This window comes from Cervus canadensis, chromosome X (genome assembly GCF_019320065.1).
Source record: "Cervus canadensis isolate Bull #8, Minnesota chromosome X, ASM1932006v1, whole genome shotgun sequence".
NCBI classification, from domain to species: domain Eukaryota; kingdom Metazoa; phylum Chordata; class Mammalia; order Artiodactyla; family Cervidae; genus Cervus; species Cervus canadensis.
In genome coordinates, this window is record NC_057419.1 from 53,797,413 (window position 1) to 53,821,595 (window position 24,183).

A 24,183-nucleotide genomic window follows, 5' to 3' on the forward strand; every position below is an offset into this window, starting at 1 on the left:
CCAATCCTACTAAAGGATGGGCTTGGCTCATAAACCAATCAAAGACCCCCAGAGGGGCGGGTTTTCCTGGGCTTGGATCCTAGCTGGGAGGGGGGGGGGTAAAAATAAAGTGTTTCCACCTCCAGCCAATCCCAGGGAAGACAGGAGGGCACTCCTCCAATAGGACCCTGGAGCCGTCGGTAGCAGTGGCGGCCTGCGACCACCCCTAGCGCTTTGGCAGGCGGGAGGGACGCATCCGGTGCATTCGCGAGATCCAGTTGCCGGTACCTGGAATCTGCTTGCGCGAGGCAGTGGCGGCACCGACGGCCCGAGGTTTCCGGTGAGACTCTGTAAAGACTGGGGGTGGGGAACGCGGGGGGAAAGATGCCCAGCCGGAGCGCGTGAGAGGTTGGACCTGGGCGAGCTTTTATCTGGGCGGCCTCTCAACCCTAGGTCAGCAGGTTGCGGAGGATCGTGCGGGTAGCAAAAGGAGGGCGAGTGCTCCTGCGGCCCCAAACAGCAACCAGGTGAGTACCCTGCGGAGCCCACCCCCATGCCCGCCCTCAGAGCTCCCCTCATTTCTGTCTCTTGGTAAACGGTGTACTTTGCAGGTCTGCAGCTCAGTGATTGTCTGTCTGCTTGCTTGTCTGAAAGTCTCCGTCTCTCTCTACCCACTCCACTCCCCCTTCCTCTGTGTCTATCCCCACCTTTCTGTCTGCCTTTACCTTTCTATCTGGCTCCCTCTCTGAGACATAGGAGACCATCCAGACCTACAAGGCTGAATCCTGATCCAGCCAGTAAAAACTAGCTGTAAAACCTTGAGCCTCACCCATCTGGGCCTCAGTTTCCTCATCTGTCAAATGGGAGTCTAATAATCTCCTGAGACAATACATGTGCCTCACTTTGCCCTGCTGCCTGGCCCCTAGAAAAGTGTCAATAAATAATAACTGTTATGATTGAAAAGAATATAGTCTCTCTTGGCCTTTGCCTTTATTTTTCCCTATGACCCTCCCCCCACCCCAATTGGTTCTTCTTTCTGAATGCTTCTTTCTCTGTTATTGCTTTTCCTCTTTCTGTCTCTTTCCCATCCCGAAATAGGTTAGAAGGTTAGAGGTACATTGTTTATAGCCATGAGCTTGGCCTAAGAGTGCCTATCAGCTTAGTCTGGGGCTCTTGTCTGTTCTGTGGGTAAAAAAACGGGGCCTGTTCTTAGGCTGCTTCTGGCATCATTGAGGAGACAACCCTCTTTGTTCCCCAGCTACTGTGTTAAACACGTGAGACCTACCCCCCTAGGGTGGGGAGCAGCTTAGATGAAAAAGTGAATCAGGCTCCTATCCTGTATCATGTTAGTTACCACAAGAAGACCAGAGACCAGGGGTCTTCTCATTACAACCCGGGAGTTGACCAAGGGTCTGGAACTCACCTTCAGTCACCAGCAAAATCCCTTTCATTCTCACCCTGGTTTCTGAAGAGTCCTGTTGGTTTTTTTGCCGTGCCTTAGTGGTTCTCATACCTTTTGGACACAGCACTCCATTTTTATAATGTACATTTTGAAATATCTCCTTCACTGTTCTGAACTGAAATGCATAGATAATAGAATCTGTCTACACACATAATTCCCCTCAAAACCAATATAGCGTCCTAATTGGATATAAGTGAGAAGTAAAGGAAAAATAATTTATAATAAAACAATATATATTTCCTTATCTTTTTTTCTTTTAAAATATATATTTCTATATGTAAAGCCTGGGATGTAATTCCACCGGAAGACATAATGGAGTGGTCTTGAACATAATGGGGTGGTTTTGAACATAATGGAGTGGTCTTGAACATATAACGCTTGTACCTGGGAGTGTTGACAGCTACACTGTGACTCACAAACCATGGATGGGGTGATGTGATTTTCCTAGATGATGAGCAGTTCTTCATAAGGTTCTAAACAAAACAAAGTGCAGTCTTCCCTCAATTTATATGGTTGTTGAATTACTGGAAAAGTCATTATATATTAAAATCCATGATCTGGCTCCCATAACCTCTCTGATCTTATCTCCAATGACTTTCCCCACTTACTCCCTCTCTTTCACCCATCCTGACCTCCTCTAGGCTACTTGAACATATTAGGCACACATCCACCTCAGGAGGTTGAACTGGGCCATCCCTTGTACCTAGAATGCGCCCCTCTCCAATATCCACAAAGCTCATGCCCTCACCTCCTTCAGGCCTCTTCTCAGATGTCACTTTCTCAAAGAGGCCTACCCTGACCTTCATATTTAAAATTGTAGCACTCCCCTAGCACATACCCTGCTCTGTTTTTTCCATAGTGCTTCTCACCCTCTTACATAACATAACTTACATCTTTATGTTTGTTGTTGTATGTCTGACTCTCCCACTCAATTGTAAACTCCAGAAGGGCAGACATGGTTTGTTTGTTTTGTGTTCTGATGTATCCCTGATGTATCCTGAAACCGTGCTTGAACACAGTAGTCTCTCTCAATAACTGTTGATTGAATGAATGAATGAACGAACAGGTTTTTCACCTACGTGATTGTCTGATGGAACATTCTAAAGTTGTATGGGACTCATTATGATTGTTAGCCGTGTGGAGCTGTCCTTGTGCACTGCAGAATGCTGAGCATCCCTGGTTAGTGCCCACTGAATGTCACAAGTAATCTCCAATTATTGTGACAGTCAAATGCTCCCCAAACACCCCTTGCCTGTCTGTTCAATCCCTCACTGAGAACAACTGCTTGAATAGAAATCTGGCTTTTTCCTGAGCACTCTGCTCCCCCAGCAGCCCCCTCATACCCCTCCTGCCAGGAGATTAGGACATGAGAGTAGGTGTCCTCACTCTATATGTCCTTCCCAGACATTTTCTCTCCCTCCTCCTTAAACATTCTGTTTTTTTAGAATTAAAACCTTCTTATTTTTAAATAACTTCAGACTTTTTAACAGTTATAAAAACAATACAAAGAATCCCCAAATATCCTTCACTTAGATTCCCCAAATGTTAAGAAATTATACAACTACATTTCAATTATCAAAATTAGGAAATGAACAATGGTACAATACTCTTTTTTTTTTTTTTTTGGTACAATACTCTTAATGAAAGTATAGAATCTATTTGAATTTCATCATTTTTTCCACTACTATAATTTTTCTATTCTAGGATCAGATTCAGGATTCCACATTGTGTTTAGCTGTCATATCACCTTAGGCACTTTTTTTTAGATAAGCAACACAAATTTATTGTATAACATGGGATTATACCCAATATATTGTCATAACCTATAGCGGAATATAATTTGCAAAAAAAAATCCATAAAACAAAAACAGGAAACTTAATCCCTATGCTATACATCTGAAACTAACACAATATTATAGATCAACTATACATTATTTTTTTTAATTTCAGTTTACAAACCTGTAGAGAAGAAAAGCCCAACATATATATTACACATTTCTATGAATATAATTTGTCCATGAGGATACATGAAAATTTTTATTGTTATATTCAACAATGAGAAATTAGCATGTGTCAATGCAATTATTTCTTCAATCAAACATGTACTTATTTAGATTATCTCCAATAATACATCACTATGTACTTTTTTTTCTTTTTTAAATTATGAAAATTGATAACACATTTACAGGAGACTTGGAAAATACAGAACAAATTTACATATAGTTCCACTATATAGTAAGTACAGTTACTTTTTTTTTTTTTCTTTTTTTTTCATTGATATGAATCAGCCATAGATTTACACGTATTCCCCATCCCGATCCCCCCTCCCACCTCCCTCTCCACCCGAATAGTAAGTACAGTTACTTTTTTAAGTAGATAAAATAAGATTTTTAGTTGGAGTTTCAATATCAAACTCTCAAAAATTAATGGAATGAATAAACAGAGAAGTATAAGGATATAGTAGACCTGAAAAGTACTGTGAACCAATTCAACGTAATTAAGACTTATAGAATTTTCACACAACAGCAGGATACAATTCTATTCAAGTTCCCATAGACTATAAACCAGGAGACGCTGGAACATATCAACCCGGGGATCAAACCTGGGTCTCCTGCATTGTAGGCAGATTCTTTACCAACTGAGTGACACTGGAACATATCCAAAAACAAGGTGCAAAAATTTCATGGTCTGAAAGTATTGAAATCATGCAGAGTCTGTTCTCTTATCCCTGTGGAATTATGTTAGAAATCAATATCAAAAGATATTCAAAAATAAACCACATATTTTCAAGTGCAATGTGACATTTACCAAGAGAGACCTTTGACTTAGCCGTTGAAAGCCTCGGTAAAGTTAAAACGCTGAAAAAACAGAGGGTGATTGATTGCAGAGAAGAAAGCATTTAAATGAGAAATTAATATCAAAGATACTTTAAAAAAATCAAAAATACTTTTAAAAAAAGCATGTATTTGGAAATTAAATGTCTACTTTTAAATTATGAGTGTATCTAATAAGCCATAACAAGAAAAATTAGAAAATATAACAATAAAAATAAAAAGAATTTATCAGAATTTGTTGCATGCAGTTGAAGCTGCTCAATGCAACTAAATACTATATAGAATCTTGACTAAGGTATGAAAACAGATAATGGGCACTAACATAAAATTTTGTGAAATTTGAGCAAAATCTATAGTTTATAATATGTATCATATGTTAATTTACTGGATTTTTTTTCAACATAGTATTTCATTATATTCTCAGAATTGGATTAGAAATTTCAAGCCTTGTTCAACTTATTTTTTTTTAATCACTAAGGTAATAAGCTTTCTAGACTTTTAGCAGTAATACTAGATGTCAGAATAAATGGAACGATATCAAAGTTTTGAGTGACTATAAATTAGAAATCTAGCATTCTGTTCATACTTAGTCAAACAAGTGGAATCAAAATGTCATGTTTTTTGGGATATGCAAAAAGTTGTAAGTTTTCTAAAATATATATGTTATATTATATTATACATACTATATTGTATTATACATACTATATATGTATACAAAAGTTTTTCTACACTTGATAAAAGCTTGAGAAAGAACAACGAAAAATGAGACTGAGAAACTGGAAAAACATAAACAAAATGAAATGCGAGCACTGGATATGAAATAGAAAAAGTGAAACAAACTAGATAAAAGTTAAAGACCATCATATAGTCCAATTGTTTTTAAACACGTCTGCTTATTAGAAACACATCTGGAGTTAAGCTTTGGAGAAAAAAGCAAAATCTCGGCATTTGTGTTTTTCATACAATTCCAAGATAATTCTGATATGCATTTGGATTTTAAAAATTGATTGCAGGTTTTTCTATTAAATGGTAGTTTTATAATATAGAATTCTATTATTTTCTGTTGGCCAATTGTGATACAATGGTTTTGAATGAATAATAGTTACATATGATACAATGGTTTTAAATGAATAATAGTTATATAATCACAATAGTAAAAGATGTTTATCAGTTTTCACAATCAATGGACAAAAAATAAAAGATAATTACAATTGCTAGCCATAATGGGAACATGATTAACCTAACAATATAAAATAATCACATACAATTTGGGGGATTAAGTAGAAGAATGTGGTAAGTGGAAATGCATATGTGCACATGTGTTTTCATCCACCCAGCCAGCCTATGTCTTTTGTTTGGTGCATTTATTCTTTTCTTCATTTTTTTGGTTTGGTTCATTTAATCCATTTACATTTAAGGAAATTGTTGATATGTATGATCCTATTACCATTTTCATAATTGTTTTGAGTTTATTTTTTGTAGGTCTTTTCCTTCTCTTGTGTTTCCTGCCTAGAGAAGTTCCTTTAGCATTTGTTGTAAAGCTGGTTTGGTGGTGCTGGATTCTCTTAACTTTTACTTATCTGGAAAGCATTTAATTTCTCCATTCAGTCTGAACAAGAGTCTTGCGGGTAGAGTGTTCTTGATTGTAGTTTCTTCCCTTTTATCACTTTAAATATATCATGCCATTCCATTCTGGCTGGTAGAGTTTCTGTTGAGAAATCAGCTGATAACCTTGTGGGAGTTCCCTTTTATGTTATTTATTCTTTTTCCCTTGTTGCTTTTAAAATTTTATCTTTGTCTTTAATTTTTGTCAGTTTGATTACTATGTGTCTCAGTGTTTTCCTCCTTGGGTTTATCCTGCTTGGGACTCTGTGCTTCCTGGACTTGGTTGACTATTTCCTTTCCCATGTTAGGGACATTTTCAGCTATTATCTCTTCAAATATTTTCCCAGATTCTTTCTTTCTTCTCCTTCTGGACCCCTATAATGAGAACGTTGGTGCATTTAATGTTGTCCCGGAGGTCTCTTAGGCTGTCTTCATTTCTTTTCATTCTTTTTTCTAGATTGTGTTCTGCGACCATGATTTCCAGTATTTTGTCCTCCAGGTCATTTATCCATTCTTCTGCCACAGTTATTCTGCTATTGATTCCTTCTAGTGTATTATTCATCTCTGTTCTTTAGTTCCTATAGATCTTTGGCAAACATTTCTTGCATCTTTTCCATCATTCTGAAATCTTTTTCTGGAAGGTGCCTATCTCCAATTCATTTAGTTTTTCTGGGGTTTTATCTCATCCCTTTGACATAAATTTCTGCTTTTTCATCCTGATTAACTTTCTGTGATGTGGTTGGTTTTTGTTCCAGCAGGTGTGGGATTATAGTTCTTGCTTCTGCCTGCCTCCTGGTGGATAAGGCTAAGAGGCTTGTATAAGCTTCCTGATAGGTGGGACTGGCAGTGGGAAAACCTGAATCTTGCTCTGGTGGGCAGGCCATACTCAGTAAAACTTTAATCCAATTGTCACTGAGTGATGGGGCTGCCTTCCTCCCTGTTAGTTGTTTGGATTGAGGTAACCCAGCCCTGGAATCTACAGGCTCCATGGGCCTAGGCCAAGGCGCGGGACTGCGGCTGCCAGTGCCCCCATCTCTGTGATGAGCCACTTCTGACCCATGCCTCTGCAGGAGACCCTCCCACACGAGCAGGTAGGTCTGGTTCAGATTCCTGTAGGGTCACTGCTTTTTTTCCTGTGGGTCCTGGTACACGCAAGATTTTGTTTGTGCCCTCCAAGAGTGGAGTCTCTGTTTCTCCCAGTCCTGTGGAAGTCCTATAATCAAATCCTGCTGGCCTTCAAAGTCAGATTCCCTGGAGATTCCTAGTTCCTATGCTGGCTCCCCAGGCTGGGAAGTCTGACCTGGGGCTCAAAACCTTCACAACAGTGGGAGAACATCTTTGGTATTATTTTTCTCCAGTTTGTGGGTTGCCCACTCAATAGATGTGGGCTTTGATTTTATCATGATTGCGCCCCTCCTACTGTCTTGTTGCAGCTTCTCCTTTGTCTTTGGAAATGGGGTAACTTTTTTGGTGTGTTCCAGAATCCTTGGGTTTCCCTGGTGGCTCAGTGGTAAAGAATCTGCCTGCAATGCAGGAGACCCAAGTTCGATCCCTGGGTCAAGAAGATCCCCTGGAGAAGTAAATGGCAACCCACTCTAGTATTCTTGCCTGGGAAATCCCATGGACAGAGGAGTGTGGCAGGCTACAGTCTATGGAGTCACAAAGAGTAGGATATGACTTAGTGACTGACTCAACAACAACAAGCATCCTCCTATCGATGTTTGTTCAACAACTAGTTGTGATTTTGGTGCTCTCAGGAGAAAATGAGCGCACATCCTTCTACTTCGCCATCTTGAATGGTACTCTCTCCTTAGACACTTTTATTTTTTTTTTCTCCTTAGACACTTTTAATCTGGTACAGTTCTTTAGTCTTTCTTGGTCTTGCATGCCTTTGATACTTTTGAGGAGTCCTAGGCAGTGATTTTATAACATTTGGGTTTGTCTGATATTTCCTTGTGATTATAGTTAAGTTATATAATTTTGGCAAGGATGCCAGAGAAGAGATGTGCCTTCAGTGCTTTATATCAGGAGGCACATGATGTCAGTTTATCAATACTGGTTTTGTTCACATTGACTTTGTTTAAGTTGATGTCTCCAGGTTTCTCCATTGTACCCTTTTTTTCCTTTGTAATTAATGAGTAATTTATGAAGAGTTACATTAAGATTATATGAGTATCAACCACTTTGTTTTAAATCTCAGGTCATCAAACTATACCATCACCTATCTGTCTGTTATAGTCAGGTACAGACATACACATGTACATGCCTCATGCCTCATGCCCCATTCCTAGAAAAATTTAGCTACCAGCTCACTGTCACTCTCTGTAACACTACTCCAGTCCTACTTCTTGGTGATTTTAATATCCTCATAGATTACCCTTCCAGTGTTCTTGTGTCTCAGTTCTATAGTCTGTTTTTCTATGGTATTCTTGCCTTCAGCCACACCTCAGGCACGAACCCTGATAGTCTTCCCCATCTTATCAGTTACCTGGGACTGCATCACCTCCATAATCTGTTTCAGGCATCCTGCTCTCCAACCAGTAACTATCGTTCTAGCTCACTCCTTCCAGCACCCCAATTCCAACAGTCCTTCAATGCCACTGGGATTGAATGTTTTCACTGCCCTTTACTTTCTCCAGGTTCCCATGTTCTTCCTTTAATCAGCTTAGATTCCATGGTCCATCAAAATAATCATTCCCTTGCATACATCCTCACTTCCCTTGCCCTCTGTCACTATAGCATACTTATCAGGCAAAACACCAGCCCTGCTTAAATCCAACTCTGCCAGCTCCACTGTACTTCCCTAGACCATTCACTGTCCTACCCTTCTAGATGACTATTTCATGCCTTCTCTCCTCAAATCTCCAACACCTCCTCTCCCATCCTAGGCTCAGGCTGCCCACTTGATTGACAATTTTAAACCATCAGAAGAAAACCTCCACAGATTCCCATTGCTACAGCCAACTACCAAACAGCATCTGTATTCACATACTCTGCCTTATTTTTTGTTATTATGGAAAAATTGTCCATACTGTCATCAAAATCCTGTTCTTCCACTTTGGCACTAGATCCTATTCTCTTACCTACATGAGGATATTGCTTCAGCAATTTCTCCCTCTCTCCTGCCTCAATTTCCCCCTCTCTACAAGATTATTCCCACTAGCACACAGACATCCTGTTATTGCTTCCATTTCTTTGTTAGAGCTTTATTGAGATATATTTCACATACCATAAAACTCACCCTTTTAAAGGGCACTATTCGGTGGTCTGCACAGCATTGTGCAGCCATCACTACAATCAATTTTAGAACATTTTTATTCCCTCCAAAAAGAAGCTTCATACTCGTTAGCAGTTACTCCCCACGACTCCCCCTCCCCCCAACCCTGCTGCTAAGTCACTTCAGTCGTGTCCGACTCTGTGCGACCCCGTCCCTGGGATTCTCCAGGCAAGAACACTGGAGTGGGTTGCCATTTCCTTCTCCAATGCATAAAAGTGAAAAGTGAAAGTGAAGTCGCTCAGTCATGTCCGACTCTTTGCGACCCCATGGACTGCAGCCCACCAGGCTCCTCCATCCATGGGATTTTCCAGGCAAGAGTACTGGAGTGGGTGCCATTGCCTTCTCCCCCCGCAACCCTAGGCAGCCACTAATCTACTTCCTGTTTCTATTGATTTGTCTTGTTTAGACATCTCATATAAATGGGATCATACAGTATATTGGCCTTTATGAGTGGCTTCTTTCACTTAGAATATGTTTTCTTTTCTCTTGGGTAGATACCTAGGAGTGGGACTGCTTGGTCATATGGAAACTCTGTGTTTAACTTTTTGAGGAACTGTCAAACTGTTCACAAAAGTGGCTGCACTAGATTTCCCTGGCAGTCCAGCGGTCAAAACACTGTTATTCCACAGAAAGGGGGGCATGAGTTCTGTCCCTGGTCAGGAAACTAAGATCTCACATGCCTTGAGGCATGGCAAAAAAATAGGAAAAGGGGGAGACTGCACCATTTTACATTCAATCAGGAATGTTTAAGGGTTCCAGTTTCTTCATATCCTAACCAACACTTTTTATTTTATTGTCTGTCTTTTTTATTATAGCCATCCTAATGAGTATGAAATGGTGTCTCATTGTGGTTATTTGCATTTCCCTAATAATTAATGCTGTTGAACATCTTTCCATGTGTTTATTGGCTATTTGTACATCATTCTTGGAGAAATGTCTACTTAAATCATTAGCCCTTTTAAAATTAGATTATTTATCTTTTTACTGTTGGATTGTAAGAATTCTTTATATATTTTAAATATGTCTCTTGTCAGATATATGAATTGCAAATCTTTCCTCCCATTCTGTGGGCTAATTTTTCACTTTCTTGGTGGTGTCCTTTGATTCACAAAAGCTTTTAATTTTGATGAAGTTCAGTTTATCTGTTTTCTTCTTTTCTTACTTGAGCTTTCTGTGTCATATACAAGAAATCATTCCATAAACCAAGATCACAAAGATTTATTCCTTTGTTTTCTTCTAGGAATTGCATGGTTTTAGCTCTTAAATTTAAGCCAGTGATCCATTTTGAATTAATTTTTGTGCTTGCTGTGAGGTAGCAGTCCAAATTTCATTCTTCTACTTGTGGATATCTAGTTGTCCCAGCACCTGTTGTTGAAAAGAGTATTCTTTCCTTCATTGAATTGTCTTGACGACCTTGGGAAAAATCAGTTGACCATAAATCATAAATATAAAGGTTAATTTTTGAACTCTCAATTCTATTCCATTGAATTACATGTTTGTCACTATGCCAGACCACACTGTTTTGATTAAATTAGCTATGTAGTCAGTTTTTAAATCAGGAAATATGAGTCCCCCAACTTTGTTCTTCTTTTTCAAGATTGTTTTGGCTATAAGTCCTTTGCATTTCCATATGAATTTTAGAATCATCTTGTCAATTCCTGCAGAAAATCAGCTAAAATTTTTACAGAGATTGTGTTGAATCTGTATATTAATTGGGGAAGTATTTCCATTTAACAATATTAAGTCATCCAATCCATGCCTTCTTTCTTTCAAAAGTGTTTTGTATTTTCAGTGTACAAGTCTTGCACTTATTTTGTTAAACTTATCCTAGATATTTTATTCTTTTTGCTACTATTATGAATGGGGTTGTTTTCTTACTTTCACTTGCTGATTGTTTAGTGTTAGTGTGTACAATACAACTGATTTGTTTATTGATTTCTATCTGGTCACATTTCTGAACTTATTAGTTCAAATAGTTTTTTTTTACTGGATTCCTTTGGAGTTTCTATGTATAAGATCATATCATCTACAAATAGAGGTAGTTTTACTTTATTTTCCCATCTGGTTGCCTTGTATTTATTTTTTCTTGATCAATTACCCTGGCTAGAGTTATAGTATTGACTAGAAACAACAAGAGCAGACATCCTTATCTTATTCCTGATCTTAGGGGGAAAGTATTGAGTCTTTCTCCAATAAGCATGTTGTTAGCACTTGAGGAAAGTCTCTTCTCCTAGTTCCCTGAGTGTTTTTGCCACAAATGGATGTTCAGTTCAGTTCAGTCGCTCAGTCCTGTCCGACTCTTTGCGACCCCATGAACCGCAGCACGCCAGGCCTCCCTGTCCAACACCAACTCCCAGAGTTTACCCAAACTCATGTCCATTGAGTCGGTGATGCCTTCCAACCATCTCATCCTCTGTCATCCCCTTCTCCTCTTGCCCTCAATCTTTCCCAGCATCAGGGTCTTTTCAAATGAGTCAGCTCTTCCCATCAGGTGGCCAAAGTATTGGAGTTTCAGCTTCAACATCAGTTCTTCCAATGAACACCCAGGACTGATCTCCTTTAGGATGGACTGGTTGGATCTCCTTGCAGTCCAAGGGACTCTCAAGAGTCTTCTCCAACACCACAGTTCAAAAGCATCAATTCTTCGGTGCTCAACTTTCTTTATAGTCCAACTCTCACATCCATCCATACATGACACTGGAAAAACCATAGCCTTGACTAGACGGACCTTTATTGGCAAAGTAATGTCTCTGCTTTTTAATATGTTGTCTAGGTTGGTCATAAATTTCCTTCCAAGGAGTAAGCATCTTTTCATTTCATGGCTGCAGTCACCATCTGCAGTGATTTTGGAGCCAAAAAAATAAAGTCTCTCACTGTTTCCACTGTTTCCCCATCTATTTGCCATGAAGTGATGGGACCAGATGCCATGATCTTAGTTTTCTGAATGTTGAGCTTTAAGCCAACTTTTTCACTCTCCTCTTTCACTTTCATCAAGAGGCTCTTTAGGTCTTCTTCACTTTCTGCCATAAGGGGGTGCCATCTGCATATCTGAGGTTATTGATATTTCTCCTGGCAATCTTGATTCCAGCTTGTGCTTCATCCAGCCCAGCGTTTCTCATGATGTACTCTGCATATAAGTTAAATAAGCAGGGTGACGATATACAGCCTTGACGTACTCCTTTTCCTATTTGGAACCAGTCTGTTGTTCCATGTCCAGTTCTACCTGTTGCTTCCTGACCTGCATACAGGTTTCTCAAGAGGCAGGTCAGGTGGTCTGGTATTCCCATCTCTTTAAGAATTTTCCACAGTTTATTGTGATCCACACAGTCAAAGGCTTTGGCGTAGTCAATAAAGCAGAAATAGATGTTTTTCCGGAACTCTGTTGCTTTTTCTAGGATCCGTTGGATGTTGGCAACTTAATCTCTGGTTCCTCTGCCTTTTCTAAATCCAGCTTGAACATCTGGAAGTTCACGGTTCACATATTGCTGAAGCCTGGCTTGGAGAATTTGGAGCATTACCTTACTAGCGTGTGAGATGAGTGCAATTGTGCGGTAGTTTGAGCATTCTTTGGCATTGCCCTTCTTTGGGATTGGAATGAAAACTGACCTTTTCCAGTCCTGTGGCCACTGCTGAGTTTTCCAAATTTGACATATTGAGTGCAGCACTTTCACAGCATCATCTTTGAGGATTTGAAATAGCTCAACTGGAATTCCATCACCTCCACTAGCTTTGTTCATAGTGATGCTTCCTAAGGCCCACTTGACTTCACATTCCAGGATGTCTGGCTCTAGGTGAATGATCACACCATCGTAATTAACTGGGTTGTGAAGATCTTTTTTGTACAGTTCTGTGTATTCTTGCCTCCTCTTCTTAATATCTTCTGCTTCTGTTAGGTCCATACCATTTCTGTCCTTTATTGAGCCCATCTTTGCATGACATGTTCCCTTGGTGTCTCTAATTTTCTTGAAGAGATCTCTAGTCTTTCCCATTCTATTGTTTTCCTCTATTTATTTGCGTTTATCGCTGAGAAAGGCTTTCTTATCTCTCCTTTCTGTTCTTTGGAACTCTGTATTCAAATGGGTATATCTTTCCTTTTCTCCTTTGCTTTTCACTTCTCTTCTTTTCACAGCTATTTGTAAGGCCTCCTCAGACAGCCATTTTGCTTTTTTTGCATTTTTGTCTCCTGGCGATGGTCTTGATCCCTGTCTCCTGTACAGTGTCACGAACCTCTGTTCATAGTTTATCAGGCAATCTGCCTGTCAGATTTAGTCCCTTAAATCTATTTGTCACTTCCACTGTATAATCATAAGGGATTTGATTTAGGTCATACCTGAATGGTTTAGTGGTTTTCCCCACTTTCTTCAATTTAAGTCTGAATTTGGCAATAAGGAGTTCATGATCTAAGCCACAGTCGGCTCCCGGTCTTGTTTTTGCTGACTGTATAGACTTTCTCCATCTTTGTCTGCAAAGAATATAATCAATCTTATTTCTGTTGACCATCTGGTGATGTCCATGTGTGGAGTCTTCTCTTGTGTTGTTGGAAGAGGGTGTTTGCTATGACCTGTGCGTTCTCTTGGCAAAACTCTCTTAGCCTTTGCCCTGCTTCATTCCGTACTCCAAGGCCAAATTTGCCTGTTACTCCAGGTGTTTCCTGACTTCCTACTTTTGCATTCCAGTCCCCTGTAATGAAAAGGACATCTTTTTTGGGTGTTAGTTCTAGAAGGTCTTGTAGGTCTTCATAGAACCGTTCAACTTCAGCTTCTTCAGCATTACTGGTCGGGGCATAGACTTGGATTACCGTGATATTGAATGGTTTGCCTTGGAAACGAACAGAGATCATTCTGCAAATGATCCAAATGGATGTTGAATTTTGTCAAATGCTTTTTCTGCATCTACTGAGATGTTCCTGTGGAGTTTATATCTGTTCTACTAATATGGTACATTACATTGATCAATTTTCAGGTAGTGTACTAACTTTGCATTCCTGAAATAAATCCTCATTGGTCATGTTATGTAACACTTTTTATATGTATCTGAACTTGGTTTGCTAGTGTTTGGTTGAGGATTTTTACATCAGTATTCCTAAGGGATGTAATTTTCTTGTTTTTGTTTGATTTTGGTATCAGGATAATACAGGTTGTATAAAATGAATTGGGAAGTGTTTCCTCCTGTTTTTTAGAAGAGTTTGTGAAGGATTGATACTTGCTTTGTGTATGTCTTATGTCTTTTCTGTTCCTTTGTTCTTTAATTTCTCTCTTGTTATATATCTAGTAGATGTTTTCTATTATAAAATTTTAATTTCCTTGTTAACTATTTATTTTTGAGTTAAGTTCTTAGTGGTTGCCCTGGGGATTGCATCTTAACTTGAAACAATCTACTTTGGGTTAAATCTAACTTAATTTCAATAGTATGTAAAAACTTTGCTCCAGTATACCTCTGTTTCCTCTTCCTTCCTTCATAGTATCATTATCATACAGATTACCTCTTTATATACTATAAGCCTGCCAACACAGTTTTATTATTGGTCTGTGTAGTTGTCTTTGTCTTTTGTAGTTGTCTTTTAAAACAGATAGGAAAATAAAAGTGTTACAAACAAAAATACTTTGTGTCATAATACCTGTGTAGTTTCCTTCAAGTTAACATTTAGTGTCCTTTCATTTCAGCTTTAAATTAGTATTTCTTGTAGGATAAGTCAGTAAAAGTGTTACAAACAGAAATACTTTGTGTCTTAATACCTGTGTAGTTACCTTCAAGTTAACATTTAGTATCCTTTCATTTCAGCTTTAAATTAGTATTTCTTGTAGATAATTCTACTAGTAACAAATTCTTTCAGTTTTTGTTACTTTTTTCATGTTTGATGGACAGTTTTGCTAGATAAAGAATTCTCCATCTGTTTCTTTCAACATTTTGAAGATGTATACTGTCTTCTGGCCTCCATGGTTGCTAATGATAAATCAGCTATTAATCTTATTGATAATCCCTTATATGCATTAAGTCATTTTTCTCTTGCTACATTCAAGATTCTCTTGTCTTCGACTTTTATCAGTTTCTGTATGTGTGTATCTCTTCAAGTTTATTCTACTTGAGTTTCTTGAACATATATAGATTGATGTCTTTCAAATTTGTGATGTTTTGCCCCTTTCTCATCCTCTTTTCCTTCCAAGATTTCCTATTATGTGTATGTTGGTACACTTGATAGTGTCCCATAGGTGTGTGAGGTTGTTTCTTTTTTTTCCATTCTTTTTTCTTTCTGCTTTTCAAAAATGGATAATCTCTATTTGACCTATCATTTATCCTTTCCCTCTTCTGCCAGCTCAAGGTATTGTTGAGCCCCTCTAGGTGAAATTTTTATTTCAGTTACTATACCTTTCAACTCCAGATTTTTTTTTCTTATAAAAAATTTTTTTATTTATGTATTTTTTTTTTTGGCTGTGCTGGATCTTCATTGCTGTGTGTTCTCTATCTAGCAGCAAGTGGGGGTTACTCTTTGCTTGCTCTTTATATTTTTTTAATTTATTTTTTTATTGAAAGACAATTGTTTTACAGAATTTTGTTGTTTTCTGTCAAACCTCAACATGAATCAGCCAGAGGTATACATATATCCCCTTCCTTTTGAACCTCCCTCCCATCTCCCTCTTTTTTATTTTTTAATTCATATTTTTGGAGATGTGTAACCAATATGTTGTTTATTTGGCTTGGTTGTGAGATCCATAAAAAACTAGTATCATACTATATGTGGTCTTCTGTGACTTACTTTTTTCACTCACTATTGTATTTCCAAGATTCACCTGTTTTGCATGTAGCTGTAACTTGTTCATTCTCAATGCTGTATAATATTTCATTGGGTGATCCTAAAACAAACTATTCATCTATTTACATGTTGAGGGACATTTGGATCATTTCTGGCTTTTGCTCTTATAGAAAGTGCTAGTATGAACATTCTTGTACATGTCTCCTGGTACACTTGCACACTCACTTTTCCAGGTTATATGCCTATGTATGGAATTGCTGGTTAATAAGACATATAAATATTCATCTTGACAAGATTATGCCAAAATGTATTTTAAACTGTTATTACCAATTTACACACCTTTCAGCAATTTATAAGAGGTCCCATTCATTCACACACACCCTATCAATACTTGATATTGTCCCACTTTTAAATTTTTGTCATTATAGTGAGTCTTTGTGGACATAATTAGCATTTTTCAAATTACTAATGTGATAGAGCGCCTTTTCATGTTTGTTGGTCATACATGTTTCTTCTTCTGTGCATGACTATTAATATCTTTTGCCCATTTAAAAATGGATATTTTTATCATTTTTATTGAATTACAGAAAAGTTTTAGTTATTTGGCTTCCCTCATAGCTCAGCTGGTAAAGAATCCACCTGCAATGCAGGAGATCCTGGTTCGATTTGTGGGTTGGGAAGATCCACTGGAGAAGGGATAGGCAACCCACTCTAGTATTCTTGGGCTTCCCTTATGGCTCAGCTGGTAAAGAATCCGCTTGCAATGCGGGAGACCTGGGTTCAATCCCTGGGTTGGGAAGATCCCCTGGAGAAGGGAAAGGCTACCCACTCTAGTATTCTGGCCTGGAGAATTCCATGGATACTACTCAATCATTTGTCAGTTAAATATTTTGAATTTCTTCTCTCAGTTTGTGGCCTTTTTTTTCTTTATGGTGTCTGTATGATCAGAAATTCCTAATTTTAAGTGAGTTAAACAATTCAATTTTTTCTCTGTAGCCAGTTCTTTTTGTGTGTTGTCTTCCCTAACCTGTAGTCATAAAGATATTATTTTCTTCTAATAAAAAGTTAAAAGTATACCTTTCACTTTTAAGTCCTCAATCTAACTGGAATTGGATTTTGTGTGGTACGAGTCATAGGGCAGAAAGCCAGTTGTGTTATTGTCCCCATGGATAGCGTTATGATCTGAAGTGCCGCTTCTGTCATGCATCAAAGTTTCACATTTGTGTAGGTCTGTTTCTGGGATCTCTGATTTGGCTGACTTTTTGCCCCTGAATCAGTACTACACTACCTTTAATTATTTAGCTTCATAAAGAATCTTAGTATTTAATGGAGCAAAATTTTCCCATCCTGATTTTCTCTAGTAGTAGTATATATTCATGGTCCTTTGTTATTTCAAACACATTTCAGAATGAGCTTGTCATGTTCTACAAAAACATTGGAATTGGAGTAAATCTATAGATCAGTTTGAAGAAAAATGCTGTGTTTATCATGGTGACCCTTCCTAACTCTACACATGATATATCCTTTCATTTTAAATAAATTGTTGAATGTCTTTTGGTAGAGCTTTATAATTCTCCATATAGGGTTTTGCATATTTGTATTAGTTTTTTTCCTTGTTATTTATGACTTTTATAGATGAGATCTGTTTATAAATCTCATTTCTAATCTGCTGCTCTAAATGAGATCATGTTATTTAATGTGTTTTATCTCTTTTGCAGGTGTATAGAAATGAAGTTGATTTTTATATTGTTATTATAGCCATTCATTTTGCTAAACTTTCATTACCTTTAAGCAAACTTTTAATTTTAGAAGAATTTTATTTATAGAAAAGTAAATACATGGACAGTATGGAGAGTTCCTGTATAACTCTTCACTGTGATGTTTATCAAAACTAAGAAAACAACTTTGGTATATGACTATAAACTAAACTTCAGACTTTATATAGACATCTGAGTCTTCCCACTATTGTCCTTTTTCTGTTCTAGGATCCAGTTCCAAATACCACCATGCATTTAAATTGTCATTGTCTCTTTTGTGTCTTCTAGTTTATGATAGTTTCTTACTCTCCTTGTTTTTCATAACCTTGACAGTTTTGAGATGTACTATAGAATATCCCTCAATTTGGATTTGTCTGAAGTTTTCCTCATTAGACTGGGGTTGGTCTTGGAAAGAATACCACAGAGTTGAAGTGCCATTTCCATCACATCATATCAGGAGTATGTGATATCCCTGTGACATCCCTGATGATGTTGACTTTCACCACTTAGTTAAGGTAGTGTTTGCCAGATTTCTCCACTATAAAGTTGCTATTTTTTTTCCCTTTTCACTCTCTTTTCTTTGAAAGAATTTAGCTCACCATCAAGGAGAAGGGAATAAATTAAGCTGCACCTCTGGAAGGGGGTGTAATTACATATAATATCTGGAATTCTGTAAAAAAGATTTATTTCTAAAAAAAAATTTTAAAAAAGATTTATTTCTTTTCCTTTGTTTGCCTACCTATTTATTCAGTTGCTTGCTTATATCAGTATGAACTGATATATATTTGTTTAATAATTTGAGTTATAAATCCAATACTGTTATTTGTCCCGTGGCTCAAATTGTTCCAGCTTTAGCCACTGGAGGCTCTTTTAGTTTGGCTTCTGTGTCCCTTTGACATGGCCCCCATCCTTTTGTTTTTAAGTACTTCCTTATTTGCCAACTCTACAAGACACTCTCTACTTATCTTTTATTCTCCTGCCCCAACCCCAACCCCAGAATTGACCATTTCTCAAAGAGCCCTGCTTCCTTTTGAGATGTCTATATATTCTTTTGTGTTTTCTATGTTGACTGCCATATCAGCTATTAATAATGACAGTTTTGTTTTTTCCTTTCCAATCTTCATGCTTTTATTTTTCTTGTATTACTGAGATGCCCAGGACCACCAGTACAATGACAAATAGAAAAGATGGCCATGGGCTTCCTTGACTTGTTGGCTATTTTAGAGGAAACACCACTAACTTTTCCATAGTAAGAATGATATTTGCTGTAGATTCCTACAGGTTTTATCAGATTAAACAAGTTCCATACTGTTCATCTATGATAAGAAGTTTTTGTTATTGTTTTTAAATCATGAAAGTGTATTGTAATCTTTATCCAATACATTTTCTGTTTCTTAGGATGATTATATTTTTTCCCTCCAATAATCCAATGATGTGATAAATGACATTTGTAGATTTTCTGCATGTTAGACTACATTTGCATTTCTGGTGTAAATACAACTTGGTCATGATCTTTTCCTTTTTATATGATACTAGATTTGGTTTGTTAATATTTTGTTTAGGATTTCTGTATCCGTGTTCATGAGTTAAATCAGTCTTTGATTTTCCTTCCTCAGGCTGTTTTTATTTGCTTTTGGCATCAAGTCCTGCTTGCATCATAGAATGAGTCAGTGTTCCCTCGTTTACAATATTCTGGAAGATGCTATTGGAATGATCTGTTTGGTAGAATTCTCCTGTGAAACCACTTTTGTCTGGTGTTTTCATTATTAATATTAAGTGAATATTAAACTTTAAATATTTTCAAATTTTTTAATTAAAAACTTGAAATTTGCTTCCTTAACATGTTTATTTTATATCAAGTTTTATGCTTGAAATGGCTACACACAAATCCTGATCAAGACTTTTTAATGAAGTGTTCTTCAAATTCTTAACAGTCACCAATAAAAATCTTTTTTTGTACAATTAGGTGATAAAGTATTTAAAACCAACTTTTAAGTTGTTTTAAAATGTTTAATAAGTGAAATGATATCTAACAACTTTTGTTTCACTGACAAATATATTTTTAAAAATTTCTTGTGATAATGTGATTAGATTTCAAATCCAATTGAACTCTTTGTATTAACTGTTTCAAAATAATGATGAAGCTCTTATTTGCAGAACATGCATCATTGTTAGAACCATCACCCTGCAGCTAGCTTGGACACCATTAAAAGGGCTCATCAGCTGCAAACGGATAGAAGTATCTGATATCTGAAGACAGTTTCAGGGCTTCTCCTTGGAGCTACATTCTCCAGAAGCCCCTGCTTGACCTCCCTGCACCCAGCCCCACTCCATCCAGTCACAACTTGGGTCGTGTGTGGTATTTCTTGGCAACTGGAACATAGACTTCTCCAGCAGCTCCACAGGCCCCTTGCCCTCAGTGAGCAGAAGACTACAGAAGCTGGCTACTGAAGAGGCCGTCCAAGTCTTAGAGCTCCTCATTGGCCCTGCTTAGCACAGTGCTGTAACTGAGTGCTGGATGTTAGTCGTTCATGCTCACCACCTTTAGGGACTGCAAAGGGATTTGTCAGACCCCATTTCACTAAGGGCCACCCTCTAAGGATCTCAACAGGAGGCTGTCCATAGAGAGAAGTGGCCTGCCTGGGGTCTCCACTGCCTTAGGTCCTATGTGGACACTCCAGATCTAAGGGGATTAGTATTTTTTCACCTACCTGTCATCCACTTATCAACTGGGAAATTTCGTCTCCTGTTATTTTTTGTTCTTATGTTTGTTTTTTAGTAGGAAGAATTTTATCTATTGCTTCAATTCCTTTAGTAGTTAGAGGACTAGTCAGGATTTCTTTTTCATCTTGAATCTATTCTACTAAGTTATAGTTTTCTGGGAATTGGTCCATTTTTTCTGCCTTCTCAAGTTTATTAGCATTAAGTTTCCTTATTTTTTTTTTATTTTCTGCTGTATACAATCTGTAGTTATGTCTCCTTTTTCATTGCTAATATTGGTAATTTGTGCCTTCTCACTTTTTTTCTTGATCAATCTCACCAGAGGTTTGTCTATTTTATTAGTCTTTTCAAAGAACCAGCTTTTGGCTTTGTTGCTCCTCTCTATTTTGTCTTTGTTTTCTATTTCTTTAATTTCTGCTCTTATCTTTTTTGATCTCCTTCCTTCCACATTTTTTGGATTTATTTTGTTGTTATTTTTCTAATTTCTTAAATTTGACACTGAGCTCATTAATTTTCAGCCTTGCTTGTTTTCTTATTTGCACATTTAAGGACATAACTTTCCCTCTAATTACTGCTTTTCTACAAGTTCAGACATGTTATATTTTGTTACTGTTTGGTTCCAAGTACTTTGGCATTTCCATCATGGTTACTTTTTTGACTTGTGAGTTATTTAGAAGTGTGTTTCTAAATATTTGGAGATTTTAAAATTTATCTCTGTTACTGAAGTCTGTCTTAATTGCATTATAGTCAGGATGTGATCTGTGTGATTAAAAACATATTTATTGAGACTTGTTTTATGGCTTAGTAGTGATCAATATTTTTGAATGTTTCCTATGTGCTTTATAAGAATGTATGTTCTCTAATTGTTGAATACAGAGTTCTATATAAGTCTGTTATCAAATTTGTTCATTGTATTATTCACATTTTCTATATATAAACTGAATTTTTGGTCATAATATACCAATAATTGTAAGGTGTATTAATATGCAGTTATGATGGTGATTTGTTTATTTCTCCTTGTAGTTCTTTTTTTCTTTTAGTTATTTTTGAGAGTATTTTATTAGGAATATTCAAATTAAGAATTGTTATATATTCCTGGTAAGCATGTAATGACCCTCTCTATTCCTGATAATGCATTCTTCCTGTTTTATCTCACATTAATATAGCAACACAAATTTTTCTTCTTGTTAGGATTTGTGTGGTATATAATTTTCCATCCTTTTACTCTTCAACATTTTCATGCCTTTATACTTTAATTATATCTCTTGGGAATAGCATATAGCTGGACCTTTTAAGAAGTCTGATCTAATGATCTCTTTTTTAATGATGACTTTAGTCTGTTTACATTTATTGTGATATATTTTGACTTGTTTCTACCACCATACTTTTTAACCTCTATTTCCTACTACCACCTTTTTGATGCTTCATTTTTCTCCTTTTTTTGCCTGCTTTTTTAGTTTTGAAATTTGTTTGTTTTTTTGATTATTTTTTTCCTCCCTGCTCTTTGGAATTTGCCTATTTTTTCCCATTCTTTCTGTGGTTATCCTTGAAATTTTACCATGCATGTTTAACTTACAAGGTTTAAAGTTGAACAGTATTTTAACCTCCCTCTTGAAGAATTCAGGAACCTTTGAAGCCTTCAACTCTAGTCATTCATATCTTAACTACATGTTATTTTTTTGAGTATGTTTGTTTGTTCCTTTTTCTCCCCTAACCTCACTAATATAACATCATTAGTATATTTTACATAGATAGTTGTGTTCGGATTTACATGCATACATTCCTGCATCTCAGACATCATTCTGGGATCATTTTCTTTCATTATGATTACAGTGTTTAACTGCTCTTACAATACATGTCTGTTGGTGTTAAATTCTCCTAGTCATTATTATATGTGAATTTATTTATTCTCATTCTTAAAAGATAGTTTGTTATAGGTAATATTAGAAGTCCACTATCTGTCTAATTGCTATTTTTTCTCTTTTCTTGGGGGTTGGATATTCATGGGATTCTGCAGTTTCATTCTGTCAGTGTTTACATATGTTTTTCTTTTTTATTATTATGCTTTGGAGATGTTCTTCATGCCTCTGGGTTTATGTTTTTCATAATTTCTGGGAAATTCTCAGCCTTGTCTCCAAATATTGCCTGTCTTCCATTCTTTCTATATTTTCTTTCTCAGAATTCAGTTGGTCATATTTTGGACCTCTTCATTCTATCTTCCATATCTCATAATGTCTCATTGATATTTTCTATTGTCTTGTCTTCCTGAACTTCATTCTAGGCAATTTCTTTAGCTATGTCTTTTAGCTTATTGATTCTCTCTTCAACTCTGTCTGATCTGCTGTTCAATCTGTCCACTGAGTTTTTTATTTCAAGAATTATATTTTTCACTTATACAAACTTCATATATTTCACTTTCTAATCTTCCCAGTCATCCCTAATAGTCTCTTGTTGCTTGCTCATCTTTGTGATTGCATTTATTATTTCTTTAAACATTTTATACAATTATTATTCAACCAGTAATCATTGTTTGTCTAAGTATGGCGTTATAAATATTGTTCACATCCAACTACATATTACAGTTGGATTACATATCCTTTGTTGTATGCCTTTTTGTTTTCTTAGTAACTGGGTTTTTTTTTCTTTTGCCTAGTGTTCTAATACCATTACTAGTTCTTCTCTGAAATTCTTTTTAAAATTCATATCAGATCATGTCCCTCCTTTGCTCAAAATTCTCCCATAGCTCCCAGCTCCCTTAGAATAAAAGCCAAAGCCCTCACCATGGCCCAAAAGTCTTTACACAACCTGGTCCCCATCACCTCTCTGATCTTCCACTCTCCCCATCACTCACTGTTCTCCAACCACATTGTATTCCTTAAGCATGTCAGGTATCTCCCCCCACCAACTTCAGAGCCTTTGTACTTGCTAGTCTCACATCTAGAATACTCTTCTTCCCAGATAATCTGATGACTTACCCACCCACTTCCAGTATGCTCAACTGTCACCTCCCTAGAGAAGCATTCCCTGACTGACATATCTAAAATAACCCCATTCACCAGCACTTTCTATCCCCTTATCCTCCTCTATGTTATATTTTTCTACAAATCACTGATGACCAACTGATATATTATATTTATTTACTGTGATCAGTGTTTGTCTCTCCACAATAGACTGTAAGCTGCACAAAGCAAGGACTGTTGTTTTGTCCATAGTTGTCTCTCTAGTGTTAAGCATAGTGCATAGTCATATTAAATGACATTCAATAAAATTTTGAATAAACTGAGTGAATTAAAATGAATGAATTAATGTGGGAATAAAGGGAGTAAATGCAATTGAGAACTCAACTAAGGCATGAAGAGCCTTTCGGTGTCATGCAAATGAGCATGAAGTGTTAATTGTTCGAAAGATAGGGCTGTAAAAAAAGCAGTGAGGATAGCTCCTGGATTTTTTCTTTTTTCCTGGATTACTTTTGAGAAGCAAGTTCAGAGTTATAGGGTAGTAAAAAAACCCCATCTTTATTGGACTGGCTCTAATACCCTGGGCCTCTTGAAGGTAACCAGCCTCTTTCTCAAAGACAGCCCTCAAACTGCTGTGTTTGTCATGTCTGCCTGTTTACATTGGTGAACTTGCATGATTAGGTTTTGGTCAGTGTCTCCTTTATAGTGATGAGAGACTGTTTCTTGGTCCTCCCAGGCCAAAGGATTCCCATTAGATTTTTGTACTTAGGTTGGGGGTGGTGGTACAGCAGCTGGTATAAAGCCTGGAACATAGTAAGTGCTGTCATAATGGTGGACACT

At 37.1% G+C, this 24,183-nt stretch overlaps 1 long non-coding RNA gene across 1 annotated transcript; it reads left to right on the forward strand.

Annotated features, from left to right (window-relative positions):
- The first annotated feature begins 72 nt into the window (after positions 1 to 72).
- LOC122435075 lies at positions 73 to 23,634 on the forward strand. The gene is made up of 3 exons (XR_006267578.1): positions 73 to 319; positions 433 to 506; positions 19,823 to 23,634. It is a non-coding gene; the product is annotated as an uncharacterized LOC122435075 (long non-coding RNA).
- Positions 23,635 to 24,183: the final 549 nt, after the last annotated feature.